At 44.9% G+C, this 19,243-nt stretch overlaps 1 protein-coding gene across 7 annotated transcripts in view; it reads right to left on the bottom strand.

Annotated features, from left to right (window-relative positions):
* Positions 1–19,243, bottom strand: part of LOC119770216 (JNK-interacting protein 3) — a 427,739-nt gene that overhangs the window by 324,524 nt on the left and 83,972 nt on the right. The gene's annotated exons all lie outside the window — the stretch shown is intronic.

Raw genomic sequence — 19,243 nt, forward strand, 5'->3', positions numbered from 1 at the left:
CTGGGACGCCGCTCTGCCAGAAGATCTGCAGGAGTACTGGCGAGAATACCGCAGAAATCTAGCCGGTCTAGACAGCATGTCGATACCCCGCTGGATTGGCACAGGCGCAGATGACCAGAATGTGCAGCTTCACGGGTTCTGCGACGCTTCAGTCAACGCTTACGGTGCGTGCATCTACATCCGAACTGTTTCGGCCAACGGCGACGTCACCGTCCGCTTGCTGGCCTCCAAATCCCGCATCGCACCGCTCGAGAACCTGAAGAAGAAGAAGCGTAAGCAGTCGATTCCCCGCTTGGAGCTGGCGTCCGCTCTGCTGCTGGCGCATCTGTACGAGAAAGTGGCCAACGCCATCAACTTCCGAGGCAAGGCGTTTTTCTGGACGGATTCCATGATCGTACGCTGCTGGCTTGCGTCACTGCCGTCCAGATGGAACCAGTTCGTGGCCAACCGTGTGTCCGAGATTCAACATCTGACGGAGAGCGGATCTTGGGACCATGTGCCCGGAATAGAGAACCCAGCTGACATCATTTCTCGCGGCATGACACCGATGCAGCTGCAGTACTCAAAGCTTTGGTTCAACGGACCCGATTGGCTGAGTCTTGACCACCAGCACTGGCCGCACGCTCAAGTGCCGAACGCAGCAGACTTCGACCACGAAGAACTGGAGGAACACAACGCTGTCGCTGCAGTTGCACATGACGCTGAGCCTTGCAGACTGTTCACAGCGAATTCGTCGTACACCGTGACAATACGGACGACCGCTGTAATCTGCCGCTTCTGTTTCAACAGCCGTGCGGCGAACAAGCACTGTCGCAAAGTTGGTCCGTTGACGGCTGAAGAGCTCGAGGTCGCTTTGAAGAAGCTGGTGCGCCTCGCTCAACGAGAATGCTTCCCGGAAGAGTACGATGCTTTGTCCAGAGATCGCACGATTCCAAGCAACTCCCGCATTGCTGCGCTGAACCCAAGAATCGTCGATGGAATCCTGTGCGTCGGCGGCCGGTTGCAGCACGCCGCAGTCTCGGACAACCGGAAGCATCCGTACATCCTCGACCATCGTCATCCGTTCACGAAGCTTATCGTCACACACTATCACGAGATCATGTTTCACGCTGGACAACAACTGTTGATCTCTGCTGTGCGTGAACGGTTCTGACCGATCAACATCCGCAACCTCGTTCGCGAGGTGATTCACAAGTGTGTCGATTGCTTCCGTGTCAAGCCGAAGGTTCTGGACCAGCTCATGGCGGATCTGCCGCCCGAACGAGTCACTCCGTGCACACCGTTCGCACGAGTCGGAGTTGACTACTGCGGACCTTTTCAGGTCGCGTACCCGTAGCGCCGAGCTCGCCCAGTGAAGTGCTTCGTTGCCATCTTCGTCTGCCTGGTCACCAAAGCTGTTCACCTAGAACTAGCAGCAGACCTAACGACGCAGGCATTTCTGGCGGCCCTCAAACGGTTCACTGCCCGGCGTGGCAAACCGAAGCTGGTCATGTGCGACAACGCCAAGAACTTCGTCGGCGCAAGACGTGAGTTGAACGAACTCGCCAAGCTGTTCCTAAGTCAGCAGTTCGAAGAGGAGATCATCCGCGAAACAGCGAACGACAGCATCGAATTCAAGTTCATTCCCGCTCGCTCGCCGAACTTCGGCGGCCTCTGGGAGTCCGCGGTGAAGAGCTTCAAGTTGCTGTTCAAACGTACGATCGGGCTGCACACCCTGCTGTACGAAGAGTTCCAGACTGTGCTGGTCCAGATCGAAGCGATCCTCAACTCGCGACCGCTCACGCCGCTCAGCAATGACCCCACAGACTTCGAAGCGCTGACCCCAGGACACTTCCTGATCCAGCGTCCACTCACTGCGATTCCAGAACCAAACCTCGACCACATTCCCGAGAACAGATTGTCGGCCTGGCAAACCGTCCAGCGGTACACGCAGCAGCTCTGGAAGAAGTGGTCCAACCTCTACCTGTCGGACCTGCACAACCGCACGAAGTGGACAAAGCAAAAAGACAACGTTGCTGTCGGAACCATGGTCCTGCTGAAGGACGAGAACCTCCCGCCATTGAAGTGGCAGCTCGGACGCGTTTCCGATATCCACCCGGGAGCTGACGGCAACATCCGTGTCGTCACGGTGCGCACAAAGGACGGCAGCTATCAGCGTGCGATCTCTAAGATCTGCATTCTGCCAATCCGTGACAACCTTTCTACCGCGCAAGGGGAGAACTACGACTCCTCCAACGGCGGAGGTCGAAAGGCCTCCGCACACCAGTTAAGTTATGTATTGTTTTGAATTTCAAAAAGTTCACCGGATCTTTTTCCTCCAGAGTCGCCACCCTGTCTGCGCCCAGACCTGCGGGTCGTTCTGCGCTCGGAGGCCGTTAAAAAGATCGGAACTTTCCGAAATGCTCTGAGGTAACCTGTTTTGTTTCGGTGGTGGTTTTGCATGAAGGACGTTTGCTTGCGATTTCGCTGGACACTTGCCAGCACAGCACGGTTACGGATTAACAGAAAACAGCGGCGCTCAGCGCCATTTCAGTCGCAAAGACTGCTCCCAATTCTGAACCCAGCTAAATCCATTCCACGTTTGGAACTCTTCGAGGTACACACACGCACACGATGCCAGCAGCGGAGGAGACGTCCTCCCGGTCCCATCTGCGACGACCAGCAGCGAGCTTGGCCAGCTCGTTCCCAATCGCAGCCCGATGGAGCCAACCCCCGTCATCGCAGCATCGTACACCCGGAGAACCATCGTGTCGGTAACCGCTGAGGGTCAACAGCGACGCCAGGAGGCGTCGGGGGAGGCCACGGAGGTCTCCCCCAGTTCAGGCAAGTCGTTTTTGAATATAATTTTTCTGATTAAAAAGCACCCTCTCATCTGATTAGGGAGTTCGTATCGCATCGACGCCGACGACGGCGTCACCGATCGCATCAGACAGCAGAGCAGCAGATCACGCACGGCGCCACCCACGCACGGAGGCTTTGCGTTCAGCACAGACCAGCACAGATCAACAGCAACAGCAGCAGACAGACGAACCGACAACTGACGTCGGCGGCACGCCGTCAAACAACAACCGCAGCCCTTCAAAGCATCCACCCCCGCAACGAGCAGACGATCATCCGATTGAGCACAGCAGAGCAAGCAAGTCAAATCAACACCAGCAGACGGTAGCAGTTTCAAGCGCTCCAGTACAAGTAGCAGATCCAGCTCAAGTTCAGGGTCAACCTGCTGTCGCCATGATGAAACAGCACCTGAAAGAACGAAAAATCAGCATTTTGCAGCACACCACGACACCATTCAACCGCAGAAGTGTCCCCAGCAGCAGCGCGGCATCCTGATTGATCGCCCGAGGTCCAGTCCAGTCCAGAAACAGCAGATTTTTACGCGAAATCGGTGCATTTTGACTGCAGCAAAGTGCACGATCCAGCCCGTCCAGAAGAAGAAAAATATCTGGCTATTGTTCGATCGACGGCCGCAGCCGCGATCGCTAGTATATAAGGAGAACAATGACCAATCTTGAATTAGGGTAATAGCAGAAACAGTAGAAGTAGATAAGAGACGAAGATAACGGATAAGAGATAAGGAACAGAACCAAAACAAATCAGTGGGATAGCAGTGGGAATTGTAGTAGTAGTTGTAACAGCGAGAAGAATGTTTGAATCAGAGTGATTCCAAGGCGGCCGGTATGATCGTGCGAGAGATCAATTTACAATTTTACCAGCCTAAATGTGATCCACAAATAAATGTAATTTTGTCCCTGTCTGTCCCTGGCCCATCTCTGAAGAGAGCCAGTGGTGATTCTCGCTCTTTTTGATCTCTCCCCGGTTCGCATCCCATGTACTTTCCCCTTTAGAGTATAGTCAGAAATAAACTGCCGACTACGCCAGACGGTTACGCGTTTTAAAATAAACGTTTTTTCTGTTCGCGCAATAAAATTGTTTTAGTTCGCGTAGTTTAAAAACAGTGTTTCAATCAGCGTCCGAAATCTCCCGAACCGACCACACGCGCGAACAAGCATAAACCGCAAATTTATTCATTTTTTTGTGTCGACTTAACCCTCTCAACTCGCGAAACATGCCTTGCCATATCAATAACTGCCAAATCACCGACGCATCGCACTTGATGCAGTGTTCCGGTTCGTGTGGCAGAAGTTACCATGCTGCGTGCGCTGGGACACAGAGGAATTACGAGAACGAAATAACTAATTATATGATCCCGCTGTGCTGAGACTGCCAGGGAGTTATTTCGGTTGAAGTCACAACTCACGCCGTTCTCCTGCAACAGCAAAAGCTGACTTGCGATATCAAAGCTCTGATTGATGCTAACTTTAAGGCTTGCCTTCAAGCAAATGGACAACAAAATCGAAGTTGTTCAAGATGAATATGAGGGCATTGCCACCCTCCTTGGCGAAATGCAGCAGCAACTCAACAGACTGGATAAAAAAATCAACGACTCTACATTAAACGTATGCAAAAAAGTTTCGTCAATTTTAGATGACGTAGCACCAGCGGACAACGCCAGTACGTTGGTCAAAATCGACGCACTGACCTCCGTCACTCAGCAAATTGGTGAGAGTCAGAGCATGATCGGTGAAAGACTTAAGAATATCAACACGGAGTTGATTTTTTTGTCTGGGCGTGACCCTGGTCCTGCTGTCAATAAAATCCTCGAGGAGATTAAGGCAATCTCAGCCAATCTCTCGGCTGGTACTGAGCAAACCGAGGCTCATCACGAAACTCTCGCTGATGAGTTAGCATCTAGCTCAGCTTCAGGTAGTCCCAATCTTAAAGACAATTCTGGATGGCGCACACTCGGCAATAAACGGCTATGGAAAGCTGACTGGACTGACTACGATATCCGAACAGCACGCCGAAAGGAGCAATCTAAATTGAGACGTAAAGCCAATCAGCGAAAACGGCGTCGGCAACATAGGCGCTCCAGCTACACCGGGACAGACGACCTCGACGAAATCGATTACGAGCTCGATTACAGCTTCTTTGACAACAATTTCCACTTAGAACAACGTAACGACCTTCTTCACCGCAGTCAACTTATTACAAAATCCACAACATTCACAATCCCAGCAACAACAACACCAACAACATAATCAACAACAACAATCCCAGCAACAACAACACCAACAGCATATCCAGCTCCAACATCAACAATCCCAGCAACGTCAACACCAACCCCAGCAGCATCAACATCAACAACAACATCAACAGCATAGCCAGCACCAACAACAACAGTCCCAGCAACGTCAACACCAACTCCAGCAGCATCAACATCAATCCCAACAACAGCAACAACTTCATCAACTCCAGCAACCCTATCAAGACCAACAACAGCAACAGCAACATCAACAACTTCAGCAACCATCTCTACAGCAACACCAACAACAAACATTTCAACACCTACAGCAGCCGCAACAAGCCCACCCCCTCCAGCAACAACAGCAACAGCAACATCAACAAAAACAACCACAACCCCATCAACAACATCATCAAAATCTACAGCAACAACTACAAGCCCAGTCCCCCCAACAACAGCAACCACAACTTCACCAGCAACACCCACCGGCACAGCAGCAACCACAACTTCATCGACAGCAACAGCCCACCCAAGCTCAGCTAATACATAGAAGCGCACAGGTATACAGTGAAACACCTAGCTGGATGTTCCGGCCAGCGCAACGTAGCTCTTTTTCGGAAACAGGAAATTTTATGAACTAATGACGCCTTCATGTGAAGCTAGCGATAATTTAATTTTGACAAGTCCAACCACTGCGTCTAATAATTTAATTGAAATTTTGACTTACTGTCAAAACTTCAATAGAATGAAAAGTGTGTGTGTGTGTGTGTGTGTGTGTGTGTGTGTGTGTGTGTGTGTGTGTGTGTGTGTGTGTGTGTGTGTGTGGTCCAATCCAATACCCGCTGGCCGGCAGCGAAATTATGGGAAAGTATAATTTGTATCAGACTTGGATTATGCTGATACAGCTTATCTCAGTCCCGGGTATTAGGTGGTGACAGCCCTCGCGCTGCTTCCAATGACCCATTTCAGAATCATTGGGCATTGTCTGGCCCCGCCTAAACATAGAACAAGAACCAGACGGATCCTCGAACTATCTTTAAACTTCCAATCCCATCAGGCAAAACAGGGATCAGCGCACGGGGTTGGGCACATGGTTGATCCGTAGGGAATACGGAGCGACTACCGTAAATATTGGTAAATACGTATTTACGGCATGCACGAGAATTTGAACGAAATTTTGATCAGTGTGGAATGTGACGTTTCTACACATCAGCAGCAAATGTCACAACCAAAACAGAAACAACGTGAGTCGGTTAAGGCTGTAACGTACGGATTGGAGGAGGACGCGACTGCGCTGGCCGAAACAATCTCCGCAGGTTCAAGTGGATGCCAAGTTCCTCCACCCACCGGTTTCGATCTAGCAGTCCGAAAGCAACTGACCGCTGTTGACGGATTTGAAGGGATCCTTCAAGAGAACCATGATTCCGCGCGGAGCTGCTACCGTTCACAAGGCGCTGGCCGCAACGGATACCATTGTCGAAGCTGCCGACGAAGGCGGTTGGGATGCGTGTCGACGAATTGTTCGAGAACGCCTAGGACGATGACGATCCGTAGGCTGTGGAGTCGCCGGATGGGATGTTGGAGACGAAGACCTGGAACTGCCCGAGGAGTTGGTGGCAAAGATTTCCACCAGCACCGCCGGTGACAAAGGCTTCTACGCCGTACCTCCGAGAGGACTTCCACCGCCCCACATGTGATCGATCAACTCCCAACTCACCGGACATGATGTCCGTTCAGGATCGTTCCTCTTACAGCCCATCCCCATCGAAACTGGAAGGAACTAAATGTCCAACCAACGAAAATCACCAGTACATACTTCTCTGCACGCCCTGCTCGTTGTCGAATCCCGCAAAAAAATTGCCGAAGCCCAACAACTCCTAACCATTTGTCGCGAATACGTCGTCAGTCTACACACCCTCGGCGAACAGAAGCGATTCTGCGAGCTGGCCGCCTACTTCACCCAGGTCAACCTCCAACCTCTTTTCAAGTTTAAAAACTACAAAACCTCAGACTCCTTCGCACGACGCCTCCTCGAACTAAGACCCCGTCTCGAAGTGGTCCGCAATATCCTCCAAGCGTGCGAGATGAACGAGTCCGACGAACACACGCTCTGTGCCGTCCCGTACCGCGACATACCCACAAAAAAGTTCTCGCTTCGTTTCGCGTCCTACCTGCCACCGTACTAGGGCGTCACCTGTGCCGTTTGAAGTCGGTATTGAAGGCCCAGTTTTGCAGCGCTCTAGGGGAAGCCCTATCAAAGTTGTTCAAGAAGCGGAAAAGAGACTAGCCGCACGCCTAGAAAGATCGGATGCAAACCAATGCGCAAACCGTTCCCAATCAGTAGTCATCCTGGACCAATCACCGTTCCGGGTCATAACCCATTTCCTCAAGAGTTCTTTGTGCTCAGCGAGAAGACGCAGTCAAAATAGCCAACCGCCACCTTTTTTTTTATTTGGAAAAATTATAAGAAATGATTCATTTTTTGTACAAAATTATCACAATCATTAATTTCTTCTCCGCAGCTCGCAAAAGAGCAAATATGCTGTGGTAATCGTTGAAGCGGTAGACCTGAAAGTCCACCTCCACCTGTTACAGGTAGCCGTACACGATCTCATTGCACATGCTGCACCGGAAACATTCCGAATGGTACGACTTGCCCTCAAGTTTGCCCTTTGCCTGCAGGATCATTTTCATGATGAGGTGGCCACAGATTGCATACTTTTCCTCAGGCTGCTAGAATCTCGAGTACAAAACAGTCCTGTAGAAGGCCTTTCCACGAAGCGCTCGCCCGGAGGAGCAGTTAGTCTTCATGGCAGGCCGCTCCAGCACCGCTGGCGACTCATCTCCTCGATCTTCCGCACGGCCTCCTTCGATCCGGTTGGGCGTGGTGTTGGCACATTGCACGGCGGCAAGTTCTTGGTGAACGCTTGCCGGAAGCGCAACTGCGACAGCGTTGATGAAACGGCAGACGGGAAGTTTCCACCACCATCCCGGAAAGTGAGTGGCGGGGTGACATTTGCGTCGGTGGGAGTCGTATCCAAAGTGGCCATCGGATTGGCAGAACTGCTGCTGCTGTGAAAAAGTTGGAGTTTGGCGTGGTGGCAGTACGAACACTGAAGATTCTTGCTGGTGCTGCAGGTGCTCCGACGGTCAGCACACGTAGTTGGATTTGTTGATGCCCTCGCCGGAGGTTTGATTAAGCGAGCTGGACCTGGAGATTGAGCTGTTGCGTGACGGCGAATTGGTTGATGTTGTTTGCTCGAGCTAGTTGGCGGTTTTCGGAAGACGCGAGGGTGAGGGTAATGAACCGTAGGGCAACCGAGGCTTGGTCTACCGTGGCGCTTGTCCGCTTGTCGTTTTTTTTTGTCCGCTTGTCGTTACACAGTAAAAGGATTGCAAGGGAACCGGCGGAGTACCTCGATGAAAAATTATTTCCAATAAATTTCATATTTGTAAACAATACGCGCCATGTCAATGACAGCTGAGAGAACCACACTGAAAAAAATCGCATGTAGAAATCACGCATGACCGTAAATATGGATGCACTACGGATCAACATATGCCATATAGGAAATATATGTAGAGTGACCACCTCGTGGATCAGCGCGTATATAATTATAAAAAGTGGCATTTGGATAAAAACACTTTTTCTTCCTCTTTTTCCGCGCGAAACAACGGTGAGACTGGCCAGCTTCTTCAAAAATACTTTTTTCTTCTTTTTCTCCCGCGCGAAACAACGACGCAGGCCAAACACGATCGAAGCAGGCCTTGCCTCGCAAAGAGCAACGGCGAGACTTGCCAGCTTCTTTCAAAATCACTTTTTTCTTCTCTTTCTCTCGCGCGAAACAACGACGCAGGCCAAACACGATCGAAGCAGGCCTTGCCTCGCAAAGAGCAACGGCGAGACTTGCCAGCTTCTTTCAAAATCACTTTTTTCTTCTTTTTCTCCCGCGCGAAACAACGACGCAGGCCAAACACGATCGAAGCAGGCCTTGCCTCGCAAAGAGCAACGGCGAGACTGGCCAGCTTCTTTCAAAATCACTTTTTTCTTCTTTTTCTCCCGCGCGAAACAACGACGCAGGCCAAACACGATCGAAGCAGGCCTTGCCTCGCAAAGAGCAACGGCGAGACTGGCCAGCTTCTTTCAAAATCACTTTTTTCTTCTTTTTCTCCCGCGCGAAACAACGACGCAGGCCAAACACGATCGAAGCAGGCCTTGCCTCGCAAAGAGCAACGGCGAGACTGGCCAGCTTCTTTCAAAATCACTTTTTTCTTCTTTTTCTCCCGCGCGAAACAACGACGCAGGCCAAACACGATCGAAGCAGGCCTTGCCTCGCAAAGAGCAACGGTGAGACTGGCCAGCTTCTTCAAAAACACTTTTTTCTTCCTCTTTTCCCGCGCGAAACAACGACGCAGGCCAAACACGATCGAAGCAGGCCTTGCCTCGCGAAGAGCAACGGCGAGACTGGCCAGCTCAGTGTCTTGCGAATCTTCGTAGTGAACGGACACTAGAGCTGCGGTATTTTTTACTACCTAAGCTCAGAGTTATTTCAAACAAAATTCACAGTCTTTTTAAAGACTACCTGAGTTACTTTCCAAAATTCTAAACAGTCTTTTCAAGACTAACCCCACCTAAAATTTTGTTGTATTTTACAAACGAAGCCATCTTTTTAAAGAGAACTTTGCTTGCAAAATGCGTCAAAACAAAGGTAAACGCAAATTTTCTGAAGATTTGGTCGTTACGTCGGTGAAGCGTTTGAACGCTAAACCGGCTAACGGAAACAGAAAAAGAAAACAGCCTCTTCTGAGGTCTGATTCTGATTCTGAAAGTGAGGTCAATCCTCCAATTCCATTGACAAACAGTTTCGGTGTTTTATCCGAAACTGTTGACAAGGATCCTTCTCCTCGTACTGAGCCTTCTGCCGTCGAGAAACGAGTAAAGGCTCCGCCAATTGTAGTGACTTCCGTCTCCGATTTGGCCAGCTTTCGAACGCAACTGAAGAATTGCAAGGAAACTTGCAATTTGAAGGTTTCGTTCCAGCTTGGTCGAAGAGGAGAATGTCGCTTGTTGACGGAATCTTTACAAGATCACCAAACTTTTGTTGGTTATTTGAAAACCACAAACACAATTTCTACACGTATGAGACCAAGAATGCTCGTCCATTCAAGGCGGTCCTGAAAGGTCTCTCCAACGACTTGTCGGTGGACGAGATCAAAAACGAACTTAAGGTGTTGCTTGGCTTTGCCCCATCCCAAGTAATACCAATGAAGAAAAATCAAACGGGAATATTTCTCGCTTTGGTTTGACTTCACAATTTTATCTGATTCATTTCAACAGAAATGAAATCAACAATTTGAAACTTTTGGACAAAGTTCAGTTTTTGTTCCATGTACGGGTAGTGGGAGCATTTTAAGAAACATGGCGGTAATGGCCAGAATCTGACCCAGTGCCGGCGTTGCCAGGCATTCGGTCACGGTACTGATCATTGCGCCATGGTTCCAAAATGCATGGTTTGCGGGGATTCTTCTCACGACAAGGACAATTGTCCCGTGAAAGAAGTCACCCAATTTAAATGTGCAAATTGTGGTGGAAATCACAAATCAAATTTCTGGGATTGCCCCGTCAGAAAAAAGGTTTTGGATTCTCGTGCTAAGCATCAGCCGAAATCCAAACCGAAATTTTCTCAAAGTCAGGTTTTACCTGCATCTTTAAATCAAACGTTCGTGCTGTCTCACTCGAACAATACCCCTACCGTGGAAAAGTTAGGTAACAGCAATGGTATTTCTTATGCCAACGTCGTTTCGGGTTCGGGTTCATCCACGAATTTTAAATCCTCTACCAATTTTCAAATTGGGCAGGTACCTCAAATTTCATTTGAAAATTTTTCTGCTGGCAACGCTTTGGGATCTTCTGATCTCGGCGATGTTACGTTTGAAAAAATGACTTTTTTGCAAAACTCACTGTTTGGTTTGATTCAAACAATGAGTAATGCTACATCCATGATGGAAGCTATCCAAATTGGATTAAAATTTGCGAATGATGTTGTTCTTACCCTGAAGTTTAATCATGGATCTAAGTAATTCCATCAATATTATGAATTTTAATGCTCGCTCTTTAAAAGCGAAAGAAAATGAATTTTTCAACTTTTTACGAGTTCATAACGTGCATGTTGCTGTTATAACCGAAACATTTTTAAAAACTGGCACTTATTTGAAAAGTGATCCAGATTATAAAGTTATAACCAATAACAGAATGAATCGAAATGGCGGTGGAGTTGCAATAGTTATCCACCGTAGTATGACTTATAGCACTTTACGTGACTTTAAGTTAAAAGTTATTGAAAGTTTGGGCATTGAACTTGAAACTTCTTTTGGGAAAATTATGATTGCAGCTGCATATTTGCCATTCCAATGCACTGGGGAAAATAAAAATTATTTCAAAGGGGATTTGAATAAACTTACTCGGCATAGATCTCGATTTTTGATCATCGGTGATTTTAATGCCAAACACCAATCTTGGAATAATTCAAAAGTAAATTCCAATGGTAAAATTCTATTCAGAGATTGCACTTCTGGTCTTTATTCGGTTTTATATCCGAATGGGCCAACTTGCTTTTCTTCTGTTAGAAATCCATCAACAATTGATTTGGTTTTGACAAATCAAAGTCAGTATTGTGGTCCTTTAGTGACTCATGCTGATTTTGATTCTGATCACCTTCCAGTAACTTTTTCACTTTCTCATGAAGCAGTTACCAGACCCAATAGTTCTGTGTTTAATTACCACAAAGCTAATTGGGACAGGTATCAGCATCATATTGAGAATAATTTAAATCATGATTTTGTTTTAGAAACCAAAGCTGATATTGATTCAGCCTTGGAATCTTTAACTAATGCAATTTTGGATGCTAGGAATATTGCTATTCCTAAAGTCCAAGTCAAATTTGATTCTCCCATTATTGATGATTCGTCTGAAAAATGTTCGTCGAAGACAGTATCAACGTTCTCGTGATCCTGCACTGAAGCGAATTCAAAAAGATTTGCAAAAGATTATTGACCACAGATTCACTCTCCTGCGAAATGAAAAGTTCGCAAGAGATGTCGAACAAATTAAACCTTATTCCAAACCTTTTTGGAAACTTTCAAAGGTTCTTAAGAAACCTCAAAAACCAATCCCTTCTTTAAAAGATGGTGATAATATTCTATTAACTAATGGGGAGAAAGCTCAAAAACTTGCTCAGCAGTTTGAGAGTGCTCATAATTTCAACTTAAATGTTCTGAGTCCTATTGAAAATCAAATTTCAATAGAATTTCAGAATATTGTTGAACAACAGTTTTCATCAGATGATGTTTTTAATACGGATCTGAATGAAATAAAATCTATTATCAAAAAATTTAAAAATATGAAAGCCCTGGTGAGGATGGCATTTTTTACATTTTAATTAAAAAATTACCTGAAGCAACTTTAAGTAGCTTGGTCAAAATTTGCAACAAATGTTTTGATTTGGCATATTTTCCCAGTAGTTGGAAAAATGCCAAAGTAGTTCCGATTTTAAAACCGGATAAAAATCCTGCTGAAGCCTCAAGCTATCGGCCCATTAGTTTGCTTTCATCTATTAGTAAATTATTCGAAAGAATAATTCTTAATAGAATGATGACGCACATTAATGAAAATTCAATTTTCGCTGATGAGCAGTTTGGATTTCGCCTTGGGCATTCAACTACTCATCAGTTGTTGAGAGTTTCAAATTTAATTCGAAGCAACAAATCTGAGGGCTATTCTACTGGCGCTGCTCTTCTAGACATAGAAAAGCATTTGACAGTGTTTGGCATAAAGGTTTGATTGCGAAATTGAAAAGGTTTAATTTTCCGATTTACATCGTGAAAATTATTCAAAATTATTTGACGGATCGTACTCTGCAGGTATGTTATCAGAATAGCAAATCTGATCAACTACCTGTACGTGCCGGCGTCCCTCAAGGAAGCATTTTGGGTCCAATTTTATACAATATTTTTACTTAAGACTTGCCTGATTTGCCCCCAGGATGTCAGAAATCACTTTTTGCTGATGATACAAGCATCTCCGCCAAAGGTAGAAGCCTTCGTGTCATCACAAGAAGATTACAAAAAAGCTTGGATATTTTCAATTCTTATTTGAAAGAATGGAAAATTACTCCAAATGCTGCAAAAACTCAACTTATTATTTTCGCATTCGCATTCGCATGGAGATGGTGATCTTAGCGGGTTGCAGACTGGATTTCGTCATGTTTGTGTGATGATTATCCAGCCCAGGTTGCTTAGAAATTGATTGAAAGGAATTAAAACCAATTCTACCAGGACAGGACAGCCAGCACCATGAAAGCCATCCATTGCCGGCCGCTCCCATCTCCACCATTCACCGGGGCAGGAATAAGGATTAGGAGCACGGGAAGTGTTGATGCTGAACTTACTTAGAAAAAGGTAGCGAAACCGCAGGCTCTTTTTCCCAGCCCTATTGTGGAACTCGATCAAACTGATCGTTTGATCAAATTTGATTGAATTTAAACAACAGAGCTGCGTAAGCATCGCGTGGAGTTGGTAGTTGTGAATGGTAAGGGTCTGGGATTCGCCCTAAGCAAGCGATACGACCATTGGCATAAGTGAGGTTAAAGGGTAAGTTATTATTCCCAAGGCAGACTATCGGAAGCTGCTGTTGAGACTGTTCCCGTTTACATTTGATAAATTAATTCTTTTATAGGATTGAAAATTTACTCTCAAGGCAAGCAATCGGATGCTGCTGTTGAGAAAATTTAAAATTTAGCTGATGGAGTTTTTATTTACTTAAGTGTTCTTTCTTAGACAGCCGGCTGCGGAAAGATCGAACAAAATTATATTATATCAGATTGATTTCAGCATAGCGATTCGAATATTCCGAGATATTATCCGATTTTACACGACAAGTTTGATCACGCTTATGAAGTTAAATGTGCAAATTTCTTCAAATAGGTTTAAAGAGGAAAAATATATTAATATAAACATCAAACCGAAAAACTATTTAATATGTTAGAAAGAGCTAAATTAGCCGACGGTAATGCAAAAAGTCTCACGTCCCCGAGAGATATCGCGCTTCGCGGTGAAAATCATTCGAATATACGATAAAACGCGACTTTTCGTGGGGGTATTCCGTACCGTGATTTTTCGTGCGATTCCTTAAAAATGCTGCAAAAAATGTTTTATCATATTCATACCTTAATAACATTTTTTTTTTCTCACACACATGTCATTTGATGAGCCGGATCAATAAATATATTCCTATCATAGAACATTCATGGAAATAAAATGTTGAGAATGTGCAATTGTTGTTCACAATTAATTAAAATAAAATAAAAAAAAGAAAAATTCTTTTTGGGCAAAATATCAAACTTTACGTCAAGAATTGTTATTATATTATGAATTATCGATAAATTTGAAAATTTTTAATGTTTGGCATCACTGATCAGTTGATCCGGCTCAACTTTTGGACACACACTCACACTCACACATAAAATATTCCTATTGGAATTTTCTCACCGGATTTAAGCACTTGATGATTCATCTCAGAAGATCGGCGACACCCGAATACCAACACCTGGAGCCAGCTGCCAAACCTGCTTCCTAATGCTCGGCAACTGCAACACGAAGCTCGGCGCTCTTCCTCATACCGCCACACAAAGAGCCCCCGTCTACCCAACGGATGGTTGGAGTCATCGACTGACCAACACCATTACACTTACAATCTGTCTGTGTTTGTCTCTTAGCACGACTACACACACTCTCTCTTTTAGACAGGCAGACAATGCACACAAACGCATATTCGCTCCTTCTGCTCTCCTCTTCAACAACACACACTCACACCTCTGCTCCAGAATGCTCTCCACCACGTTTGGTTTCTTCTCTTTTCCTCCATTTACACGAATACCACTGAGAACCAACAGCACCAATACTATTTGGCTCACTTCCCCTCCTCTCACTGAATAAACTCGCGGTTTGACCGAAAAAACATGGCCGTGTGTGTGTTTGTGTGTGGTCCAATCCAATACCCGCTAACCGGTAGCGAAATTATGGGAAAGTATAATTTGTATCAGACTGTGTACATGCCGAATGCTGATACAGCTTATCTCAGTCCCGGGTATTAGGTGGTGATAGCCCTCGCGCTGCTTCCAACGACCCATTTCAGAATGACAGAGCTCCTTGCGGTCCAATTCCGAGGTCGCTGGGCATTGTTTGGCCCCGCCTAAACATAGAAGCAAGCATCTGAAGGAAACTCGATCTATATTTAGACTTCTAATCCCCTCAGGCAAATCAGGGATCAGCGCGTATTTAATAATATGAGAAGAAGAGATAACATGTTTCAACACTACGGATCAATTCACTGCTAGAGTGTAAACCTTCTGATGGCCGACTGCTTAGCGTCCCAGACCACCACCACCACCAAAGGTGTGAGTTCGAATCCCACCTGATTCATTTTAGTTTTTATTCATATTCAAATTCCTGATTACAAATTTCAAAGGTACCGACCGGGATTTGATCCCTGATCCTTCTGCTTGGGAGACAGAAGCCGTAACCATTAAGCCACGGAGCCGGTTGAATGAGACGTGGTTCTCTGTATGGATTTTTGCGAGATGAGAGCAGAGGACAACAATCATCTCAACGTTTCCACTTTACCCGGGCTAACGACCGGCAGTTCCAGTTCACGATGATTTCCCTTCATATGTTAAAAACCACTTATGATTTTGGCACATATTCCGTTTGTCAACGTTTCCTGTCATTACTGGCGGGAAAAATCTACGTGGAATCAGCTGTGCAGACCTCATGTGTGACAGGAATGCAGGTTGAGCGACTCCCACGGGCAAGTGTTGCTAAAATACAACCGTACAAGTAAAAAAAACCATAGATACAAGTTTAGGCAATTGCAAATGTCATTTCAAAACTGTTTTTTTAGTAAAGCATTAAATTTACCTTAAAAATCTGTCTTCATGTATGTTTTAACTCGAACCCCTTTTTATGCAATCACAACTCAAAGTTGCTAAATGTTTGGAGCGAGTTTTTGAAATAGGATTGCCTTATTTGTGGATTATTTTTGGATTTAATTTGTGTATGGTTTTATTATGGTATTGTTATGTTTCCGTCATCTAGGGTGACATTGGGTCTGGAGGGTGAGATTAGGTTATACAGAAATGCTGAAATTTGTATGACCCAATCTCACTCCCCGGACCAAATGTCACCCCTGATGACGGTACATGATCAGCTCAAAAATTATTCTGGTAAGAAGTGTTTTCATAGCACAATACTTTATTTTTAAATAAACGATAAATTAACACCATTACCTGTTTCATCTGTCTTTTAATTTTTCATATTAAATCTTACACCCATGGTGTTACCAGTACACCATAAATAATTGTCTATAAACTGTAACTTTTGTAACATTGAACAAATAGGAATAATCATTTTTTGCACAATCCTATTTAAGATATTCAATGATATAAATGAACAATAATTCATCTAAATTAGGTTGAATTGAATTAAATTAATTGTGATGCAATACATTTCTTTCAAAATTTCGAACATTAAGCTTAAATTTGATTTTTTTATACGATACAAAATAGCTGTTTAGGTCAATGAGAAGAAGCCCCCTACAAAATTTAAGCCAAATCGATAAATCCAAATGAAACCCTTACCAAAATTAAATATTAAGTCGAGAGACTCACAAAGTTTTAGCCATATCGAAAAAATATCAAAAAAGAATTAGCATTTTGTGTGCCTAGGAAAAAATAAAGAAGTGCTTCCGATTTCATGAATGAATCCAATTTAAAGAGCCCCACAACACACGCCCGTTACTGTACGGTGCTACAAGCCAACCCGCTTCGAGTACTGTTCCTTCCTTGCAAAACTCACAAACACACACACACATACAGATACACCCACCGTACACCGTTCCAATACCAACGCAGAGTTTTCCTCTCTCCCGTCTTCTCCTCACTCTCTTTACGTTGCCTTTCGCGTGAGTCTCCGCCGTCGCCACAGTTCAACAACAGCGTCATCAATCATCGAATCATCATCATCATCAGCACACACCACCAATACCACCCCAAACCACACCACCAGTTTCGAGCTCGACGCCGCGCGGTTGAAAAATTTAAAAAAAAAAGCTCAGCCTGCTGCCGTCGAAGAAAACGAAGACACACCACACTCTGATTTGGCACAAAACCTTTCGCCTTCCTCTGCTCCTTCACTTCCGGAACCCTTTGGGAAACACTAACCCGGGTGCGAGAAACCCCTCCGACCGAAGCAAAACCGACCACGCCGCGAAATTACCTCCGGAGCAGTAATTTTTGGTCGTGTTTTCTTCTTTCTTTTGTTACGGGCACACACTCTCCACTCGAAGTTCGGACCGACTCTCTTTGCTCGTTCGACGACCGCGAGCCCCGACGGACGAATTTGCTTTTTCTTGACCGAAAAAACATGGCCGTCAAGCAAAAATTGCCTCTTCCACAAATTAAAACACAGAATTATCGGATAATATTCACAAAATTCGCGAAAACTCCTTCACGACGGCACGAACCAATGATTCACACAGCACTTAACAGAGCACCCGAGGTGGTACTTTGTGTTTTTCACGCGTAAAATCGATTTCAAAGACGAGCAATTAGCAAACGTGACCGAGCCGCGCAGCACTCTCCCCTGATTCTATCGACGCTTCTTGCCAGATTTCGCTAAAACAGCTCACCCATTAAATCGACTATTACGCAAAAATCAACCTTTCATCTGGTCTGATATATGCGAGAACGCTTTTCAAGAAATTAAGAATAAACTGTTGTCACCAGAAATTCTTCAATTTCCTGACTTCGAAAAGCAGTTCATTTTAACAACGGATGCTTCAAAAATAGCATGTGGAGCAATATTATCCCAAAATCATGGAGATATTGACTTACCAGTATGCTACGCAAGCAGAACATTCACTAAAGGTGAATCAAATAAATCCACTATAGAACAGGAACACGTTGCCCTACATTGGGCAATTGACCATTTTAAGCCATATTTATATGGTAGGAAATTCGTCGTTAAAACAGATCATAGACCACTAGTCTATCTGTTCTCAATGAAAGAGCCATCATCGAAACTTACTAGAATGCGCTTAGATCTCGAAGAATTCGATTTCACAGTACACTATGTACCTGGAAAATCAAACGTCGGAGCTGACGCACTTTCAAGAGTAGTTATCGACATTGATGAGCTGAAACAGATGTATGTGCATCTCGTACAAACACGAGCGCGAACAAAACTGCATCAACAAAATCAAACAAAGCCAAGTTCAGTAGTAGAGCCTGATCAACTCAAAATCTACGAATCTTGCAATATAAATGACGTCTATAATCTACCAAAACTTGAAATAGTTGGTATTGATACAAATGCGCAAACCGGTATAAAAATTTCCATTAGAGACAAGCGATCCAGAAAGGAATTAACTCCAGCGTTAATTATCCCTATGCCTCTGTCTAATACTAATGATAATCTCATGGAGATTATTCAGAACATTGACTCACAGGCCAATAAACTAGGAATAGACAAGTTAGCTCTAGCGCTAACCGCTGAATTCTCAAGTTTATGTGATATTCAAAAGTTCATACACGCGTACAAAGTGCTACACGGCGTCTTTTTCAGGGGGGTAGTATTTTTTTAGAAATAGCAAGAAAACTGTCATATACATATGAAAGTGTGGAACATCCCCGTTCATTTGCGGGGCGAACGAAAATCTTTGGTCGGGAAAAATCAAAGTTATCCTCATTTGAAGTTTTTGAACTTTTTCCTATGGGGCGAAATTTCGTCTATTTCAATTTAGTATTGTTATAAGTCTACATGGGCATGATTTATGGTTCAGATCATATGATTTCTTATGGGAAATGATGCAAGGAACATTTTTCCTGAAGCACGCAAAGTGATTGAAAATAAGGAAAAAAGTTATAAAGGTTTTATTGAAAATTTGGAAGATTTTCTGATAAAATTGCACACCTCTTTCCCAAAACCACAAAGTTTTTGATATTCAGATCATTATTTCGATGAATTCTTTTTTGAGAAATGTTTCTGGACCCATTGAGTATATAAATCACTACAGAAAAGTGTAATTGGTTGGGTTTATGCTCA

The sequence above is a fragment of the Culex quinquefasciatus genome, chromosome 3 (genome assembly GCF_015732765.1).
Source record: "Culex quinquefasciatus strain JHB chromosome 3, VPISU_Cqui_1.0_pri_paternal, whole genome shotgun sequence".
Lineage (NCBI taxonomy): Eukaryota > Metazoa > Arthropoda > Insecta > Diptera > Culicidae > Culex > Culex quinquefasciatus.